Genomic DNA, 9,249 nt, shown 5'->3' on the forward strand with positions numbered 1-9,249 from the left:
GTAAGAGCGGTGGGAAAGAAGCCAAGTTGTGTACTAGATGCGGTAAAAATCATACGGGTGAATGTAAAGCGGGTACCTCCGATTGTTACTCTTGTGGAAAGCCGGGACATAGGGCCGCCGAATGTCCTAAGAAAGGTAAGCAATGTTATTATTGTTTTGAGAAAGGTCACTTTCAAGCCGAATGTCCGGAATACAAGAAGGATTTAGCTAGTGGTAGTGTTAAGAAAGAGGTTAAGACGGAACCGAAGACTAGTGATAGCCGACCAAGGGCCCGAGCTCATCAGATTACCGCACTCGAAGCGAAGGAGTCCCAAAATGTGGTGTCAGGTACCTTTATTGTAAACTCTTTACCTGCGCATGTTTTGTTTGATTCCGGTGCTACGCGGTCGTTTGTATCATATTCTTTCTGTAAGCATTTTAATATGACCCCAAGTATGTTAGAACACCCATTAAAGGTTGAAATAGCGGATAATAAGACCGTGATGGTGTATAGTATCATTAAGGGGTGTGAAATTATTTTGGATGATGAAAAGTTTGTCATTGATTTAATACCCATGCAAATGGGGGAATTTCAAGTAATTGTGGGCATGGATTGGCTAGATAACAATGAGGGGATAATTTTGTGTCGTAAGAAAATAGTGTTAGTTCAATCACCAAGTGGAAAAGTTATATGGATTTATGGGGAACGAGCTAGGCGTGCAATTCCTATATGCACATATGCTAAGGCTAAAAGATTTTTGTCTCATGGGTGTTGTGCGTTTTTGGCACATGTTGTTGATGATTCGAAAAAGGTTGTTGAATTAGATGATGTACCAATAGTTAACGAGTTTCCGGATGTGTTTCCAAGTGAATTGCCCGGTGTACCTCCCGAGCGAGAGGTAGAGTTTAGAATAGATTTGATACCCGGGGCCACGCCAATTGCCAAAGCTCCCTATCGACTAGCCCCGTCGGAAATGAGAGAAATGATGACTCAATTACAAGATTTGATAGATAAAGGTTTTATACGTCCTAGTAGTTCACCTTGGGGAGCTCCGGTTTTATTTGTGAAAAAGAAGGATGGAACTATGAGAATGTGTATTGATTATCGAGAATTGAATAAAGTCACTATTAAGAACAAGTACCCGTTGCCAATGATAGACGACTTGTTTGATCAACTACAAGGTGCTAGTTTCTTTTCAAAGATAGATTTAAGGTCGGGTTACCATCAATTGAAGGTGAGGGAAGAAGATGTCCCTAAAACAGCTTTTCGAACAAGGTATGGTCATTATGAGTTTGTGGTTATGCCGTTTGGATTAACAAATGCTCCGGCCGCGTTTATGGATTTGATGAATAGAGTTTGTCGACCGATGCTTGATAGGTTTGTAATTGTGTTCATTGATGACATTTTGGTATATTCTAAGAGTGAGGAGGAACATACGGTACATTTAAGACAAGTATTAGAGACTTTAAGAAGAGAAAGATTGTTTGCTAAGTTCTCTAAGTGCGAGTTTTGGCTTCGTGAAGTTCAATTTTTGGGCCATGTCATTAACAAGAAGGGTATTTGTGTTGATCCGGTGAAGATAGAGGCAATTATGAGATGGGAACCACCTACGAATCCTACCGAGGTGAGGAGTTTTCTAGGTTTAGCCGGGTATTATCGGCGATTTATACAAGATTTTTCTAGAATAGCCACCCCACTCACCAAGTTGACTCGTAAAAGTGTGCCATGGAGATGGGAAGAAAAGCAAGAACAAGCGTTTCAACTCCTTAAGGAGAAGCTCGTTCAAGCTCCCATATTGGTTTTACCGGAAGGGAATGAGAACATGACGGTTTATTGTGATGCTTCTAAGAAAGGCTTAGGGTGTGTATTGATGCAAAATGGGAAGGTCATAGCTTATGCTTCCCGACAATTGAAGGAACACGAGAAACGCTATCCTACGCATGATTTAGAATTGACGGCCGTGGTTTTTGCTCTAAAGATTTGGCGTCATTATCTTTATGGTGTTAAGTTTTCCATTTATACCGATCATAAGAACTTAAAGTATTTGTTTGATCAAAGGGATTTGAACGATAGGCAAAGGAGAGGTCTCGATTTGGTGAAAGATTATGATTGTGAGATCTTATATCACCCCGGAAAAGCGAATGTAGTAGCGGATGCTCTTAGTAGGAAGTCGAGTCATCAACCGATTAAGATAACAAGTTTGGCTATGGTAATAGCACCTCAAATATTTGATGATATTCGTGATGCACAAGGTGAAGCATTATCGCCCGAGAACGTGAGAAAGGAAAGGATCAAGGGGCAAGTTAATGATTTTATAGTGGATTCTCGTGGTTTAAGGCTTAGATATGGGAGAATTTGGGTACCTTTGCAAAGTGGTGTTAGAAGTGAGCTCCTTGACTTAGCTCACAAGTCTAAGTATTCGATTCACCCCGGTGCTACGAAGATGTATAGAGATTTAAGAAAAGACTATTGGTGGCCGGGAATGAAAAGGGATATAGTTAAGTATGTGCACAAGTGTCTTACTTGTCTTCAAGTGAAGGCCGATCATCAAATGCCTTACGGTAAGATGCAACCTTTAGAGGTACCGGTTTGGAAATGGGAGCATATTACGATGGATTTGGTGACTAAGTTACCTAAGACCCCTAGACAACACGATGCGATTTGGGTTATTGTTGATAGATTGACTAAGAGTGCATTGTTTTTGGCAATAAGAGAAGCTTCGTCCTCGGAAGCAATGTCTAAGTTATATATGAAAGAAGTTGTTGCAAGGCATGGAGTGCCGGTTTCCATAGTTTCGGATCGAGACACTCGATTCACATCTCGATATTGGAGGAAATTTCAAGAGGAAATGGGTACTAAGTTACACATAAGTACCGCGTTTCACCCGCAAACGGATGGTCAAAGTGAAAGGACTATACAAACTCTTGAAGATATGTTAAGAGCATGTATCATCGATTTTGGTGGGAGTTGGGATACTCATTTACCTTTAGTTGAATTTTCATATAACAATAGTTATCACTCCACGATTGGAATGGCCCCATATGAGATGTTGTATGGAAGGAGGTGTAGAACCCCGATTTGTTGGGGCGAGGTAGGTCAACGAGAATTGGGAAGCACGGAAATAGTGCAACAAACCACCGAGATGATTGATCAAATTCGTGAAAGAATGAAGGCGGCACAAGATCGACAAAAGTCATATGTTGATAAGAGGAGAAAGCCGATAGAATTTCAAGTAGGTGATAAAGTGATGCTAAAAGTTTCTCCATGGAAAGGCATTATCCGTTTTAGAAAGAGGGGAAAATTGGGTCCAAGGTTCGTGGGACCATTTGAGATAGTGGCGAAAGTTGGGAAGGTAGCCTACCGTTTGGCTTTACCCGATGAATTGAGTAATATACATGACACGTTTCACGTGTCGCAATTGAGAAAGTGTTTGGCGGATGATTCAACCTATGTTCCTTTGAATGAAATTGAGGTCGATAATAAGTTAAGATATGCGGAGAAGCCGATAAAGATTTTGGATCAAAAGGTTAAGCACTTGAGAAATAAATCGGTTATATTGTTGAAGGTATTATGGCAATTTAGAAAAGGTTCCGAATGTACATGGGAACCCGAAGAATGGCTCTTGAAGTATTATCCGTCGTTGCATCAAGAATGGTTCGCGAGGACGCGAACGATCCAAGAGGGGGAGAGTTGTAACATCCCAAATATTTAAGGTATTATTTTATGTAAATTTTAATTGCTAAGAAATTATATGGTAAAGGTTGTTTTATGTTAAATGGATAAAAGTTAAGTTTATTGGTTAAGTTAAGAAGGACTAATGGTGCAAAGTTAGAATTAAGGACTTCCCTAACTATAGATGTGATGGGGAGGGTAGAAAGTGTAAATTGTGCAAAGCTAGTTTAAATAAAAGAAAAAGAAAATGCAGAATTTTTATTAGTACACAATAAATTAGAAATTGTGTGTGTGTGTCTGTAAGTGGCGACCCAAGAGGAAGAGCAAGGAGAAATCATCAATTGTTAAAATTGTGTTCATGCAAGCTTGATTTAGTGAAATCTAAGACATCTTAAGCACTCTAGCAAGTCTTGAATCTTCAATTTCATCCTCTTTGTGCATAATTAGAGTTCTTGAACTCTAAAAGCTAAGGTATGAGTTTCTATGACTAAGTGTTGCTATTGTTGGATGATTGTGATGAATTTTAGGCTTAAATGTTGTTGTTTGTTGTTATTGTGCACACTTGTATGATTGAAAACGAATTTGTTAGTAATTTTAGGAATAAGTTCAAGTATGAACTTACATTATGAAAGTATGGAATGATTATGGTCAATTTGATGATGTTCTAGCTTAAATTCTAGTCATGCACACTAAGTGTTTGATGAAATGCCTCAATGAAATGTTGATGTGTTCTAGTTAGTAATTTTGAAGAAGAATGTTCATGTATGAATTATTGTTATTGTTGTAAGTCATAGAATTTGAATAATTGATAATTTAGGGTTGCTAGTAATGGAAATGGATTTATGCACATTTGATATTTAATGGAAGAATTGAAGGAAATTGCATGTTATAGTTAAAAGAGATGAACTAGAGATTTGCATGATTAAGGAAAATGATGTTGGATTGATAATGTTGTTATATTAGAAAAGATGAGATCAAAGGCTATGTGTGAAATTGTTCTTGTGTATTTGATGTGATTAGGGGGTTAAGTAAATGTGTAAGTGTATGAATGTGTTAAAAGCTTGTGAAAGTTGTGATTTTGATTAAGTTGTGTTATTAATGAGATTAGCTCATGTATAGGTGCTAATCAAGGTAAAGGAGCCTCAAGTGACCAAGGAAATCCTTTTAATCAAGGTGAGTTTATAGGGGGTAATATGGGCGGGTCAAGAGTGGCTTAGTGTTCTCGGATTGCATCCGTGCAAGAGAGTAACGACTAAGTGCACTAGTTATGTAGCTTAGATAGAACTATTGGGTTAGCTCAATAGTTGTATCTATGGTTGATGTTTAGCTTAGGCAAGGTTATTACATTGCTAGTAATCTTGCCTATGGTTCGTGTTAGCTTAGACACTTTGGGTGTCTACGTATGAGATGATGATAGCTTAGGCATATTTAGTATGTCTATGGTTAGCTTAGACATGATTACTAGGTTCGGCCTAGTAAGTCATGTCTATGGTATGAATGATCGGATCCGAAAGTATGCAAGCAACCTAAGGGTTGAAGGATAAGTGTTTCGATTATGCCCAAATGATTTATGTTTATGTTTTATGTTTATTGCTTTCCTATAACTCACTAAGTGTAAAAGCTTACCCCCATGATGTTTTATGTTTTAGGTGCTAAAGTCCATCGAGAAGGTAAGGAACCCGTGTGAAGAGCTTGAAGAGCATTGGCATTGTGTAAGTGGTATTGCAAGTCCCTTTTTGTAATCACGCTCTATAGTTACCGCTTACCAAACGCCAAGTATTTTGAAGTGTCAAATTGCCATTGTTGAATTTGGGACCAAATGTTGGTTTTGATTCATGGAAACATATTTTATTGACTAAATGTTGTTTATGGATGGTTTAAGATATTAGAAACGGAATTTTTATGGTTGTGTATGAATTACGCTGTTTTGAAAGTGTTTGAAAATGATGAAAAGTGCAAAATTGGTTTAAGTTAATTGTTGCAGGTCTGGCACCCGGACAAGTGTTATGTCGCGCCGCGGCAAAGGGCTCCGCGCCGCGGCAAACAACTAATGTTCAAAACAGAAATGGAGTTAACAAGGTTAAAAAGTTAAGTGTTATGTCGCGCCGCGACAAGGCAGGCCGCGCCGCGGCAATTGCCTTGTCCGGCCAGTGACTTAACCTTTCAAAAAAAAAAAAAAAAAAAAAAAATTTTTTTTTTACTCGATTCAAGGCGTTAAATTAAATCCTCAAATCTGGCTCAAACGCGAAAAGACCAAATTGCCTTTGAACTTCATTTAAAATTACAAGAATCTGGTGCCAGTCCGTGCAGTATGCCGCGCCGCGGCCATAAATGTCGCGCCGCGACATTTGCCTAGTTCTGGGATCATTTTTAATCAAGCTTCTGATCTGGATTTCAGTTAAATGCCGCACCGCAGCCTCCTTTGTCGCGCCGCGACACTCAACGTGTCCTGACTCATTTTCTCGCATACAAGACTTTAACACCCGAACATGTATCGAACCCTTCATACGCCTGTCGTACATACACAATACACCTATAAATCATATACGGGGAAAACGGAGTGTTACAACTCTCCCCCACTTAGATTCGATCACGTCCTCGTGATCCTAGTCACGAACCCAAACGGACCCACAATCAATGGTCGTCGAACATGCATTTCAAACCGACTTCTACCACAAATTCGCTAACCCGATGGTTAATCCAATGACAAATTACACACTTGATCGCATCCCAAGACGTACAATACACGCAACAACCGAAGTCTACAACGATCCCTTAGACAATTCTTCTCAAAAAGTTACCCTTAACAGCTAAATCGTCACCCGCGATTTATCAAATTCCATAATTCCGAGCACTAGCACTAACTCAATCCCTCACATCGGGAAAACTCAACCAATCTCGTACCGAGATATTAACCCCTTAGCGTACCCTTACCGAGTACAACGCTAAAAGCAACCAAGTCTCAACCTAAGGTCAACAATCCGAGACGATGAAGACCGAACCAAACGAATCCTGATGGATAACACCAATCACTAAACATCCCTTGTAGTGCGCAATACGACCAATACGCAACTACCGTAACATCATAACAACCGGTTAAGACCGATAACGCCCAAAACGACTATGGAAACGCAAATCTCAAGGTGTACAAAATCAACTATCGTCACACCCGTAACATCATGTGAGCGAAACACGGCTATCGCATCACTAATCATACCATATGGTCCTCGCGACCCCACCATCGGCGTATAAAAACACCCGATCGATCACACAACACGGTCCTTACGACCCCACCATTGGTGTATAAAACAACCAACAGATTAACATCACGGTCCTTACGACCCCACCATCGGTGTATAAAACAACCGACAGATCACACAACACGAAGGCTGGCCGAAAACACACGTGCCTTAGTGAATCTGAACTACACGCGACTCACTACCTTCGCCACAACAACAAACGGGATTGGCCGAACTACACGCGCCGTAGTGAATCCGAACTACACGAGAGTCACTATCCCAGAGGAATGACCGAACTACACGAGTCATTTGTGAATCCGAACTACACGAGACTCACTCCTCAATACAATGACCGAAACCACACGAGTCATTTGTGAATCCGAACTACACGCGACTCACTTCCACAATAAGATGACCGAAACCACACGCGTCATCGTGAATCCGAAACCACACGCGATCCACTACCATGATGAAGTCAGCGGACCCGAAGATCATGCTTCACCAATCTCAACACCGGATGAAGTCAGCGGACCCCGAAGGTCATGCTCCACCGATATAACACCTCGCTCATGATGAAGTCAGCGGACCCCGAAGGTCATGCTCCACCAATCGCATACTCCCATGATGAAGTCAGCGGACCCTAAAGGTCATGCTTCATCAATCACCAATACCATGATGAAGTCAGCGGACTCCGAAAGTCATGCTTCATCAATCAACGCCCTTTTGGCCTCGAACGACGAGTAGCGTAACATCGCACTCTGCTATGCCATAGTGAATCCTAGCGGATACCACTAACCATTCACACACACGAGCAAGAACCACCTATATCAAACATAGGCACAAAACAATAATTCTCTAGAAGAGAATCCGACACACACCTCCCTTAACCGAAGGATTTCACCTTGCTCATCAAACACGTCCATTATCTCTCAACGAGATTTACCACATTACCACCTCGGTGATAATTCAAATCCAAACCACAAATCGACCAAAACCAGGTCTCGACAACATTTTCCGAATCTACCAAAAGCATTATCCGAAATCTCACTTGGAACTACGTCCCATATCCACTTGGAACTACGTCCCATATCCACAACTCGTATAACCGTACAATGCTACCAAAGGTAGACTTTACAAACGATTGGGCTCACACGACCCATCACCATATCTTGCTCCAGCCTTGAGCACACGAAGGATTTCAATCAATCCTTAAACACTTCGAACAAAAAGTGTACCACGATTACACAAACCACACCCTCGCAATCATCCAATTGCTCTAGTTTGTCAATTTCCACCTAGTCACTCATGTACCTAAGGGTTTCACTCCGGTACCCTAAGTACAATGTCACCACAACACAATCGGAGTTGAACTCCACGCTAGTAGGTATAAAAGAGGCACCTAATGTCGCGTCTTATATACTCCATTACCAACATACATCGAGATTCAAAACACTCGATCTCAAGGTTTTCCAACCACCCGACGAACCTCATGGTTCATCAACTTCCACACTATAGCGAACACACGCTTAACAATCGAACACCAAACCCATTTCCATGGCTTGGTAGAAACATCTCTCAAATACTAAGGAATGCTTGGTTGCACCAAGTCTTACGCCCTTCGCCCATTAATCACAACATCACCATAGGGTACTTCCATTAGGAACGTCACCCATAACAACAATATGCACAACACAAGGCATTTTACAAACTCAAATTCAATGGCACTTAATAAATAATCAAAGAACATATTTATTAAAATGAAACGTACCTTAACGTCTCCTTGCCGCACCCGTCCCCGCTAACTTGGGACATTCCGACTTACGATGTCCTTCTTCTTGGCAGTTGATGCACACCATACCATCACCCTTTGGTACCAAACATTCCCAAGACTTGTGACCCCTCATGCCACAATTGTAACATCTAGATGCACTAGAATCCGGTATACCCGTTCGCGTACCACCCGTGTTCACACTCGGACCCTTAGTCCTCTTACTCGGAGCACCATACGAAACAACCCTTCTCTTACTTGAAGGTTCACCAATCTTTGATCGCGTATACGACTCAAAACCTCTAGCCACCGCGAATAATTCCGCAAACGACTTCGCGTAACCCCGGCTAATCTTACTCTTCAAGTCATCATTCAAAGTCCGATAGAAATCCTCCATCAACAAACGATCATTCCCCAAATACTCCAGGCAAAAACGAGCCTTCGCCATAAAGGTCGTCTTTAGAGTATTCAAATCCATAGAACCCTGTTGCAAATTTCGCAACTCATTACGCAATTCCGACAAATCGGCTGAAGTCCGGAACTCCTCGAAGAATTCCTTCTTAAACCCGTCCCACGATAACGCCATAAAT

The sequence above is a fragment of the Rutidosis leptorrhynchoides genome, chromosome 8, assembly GCF_046630445.1.
Source record: "Rutidosis leptorrhynchoides isolate AG116_Rl617_1_P2 chromosome 8, CSIRO_AGI_Rlap_v1, whole genome shotgun sequence".
Taxonomy (NCBI): domain Eukaryota; kingdom Viridiplantae; phylum Streptophyta; class Magnoliopsida; order Asterales; family Asteraceae; genus Rutidosis; species Rutidosis leptorrhynchoides.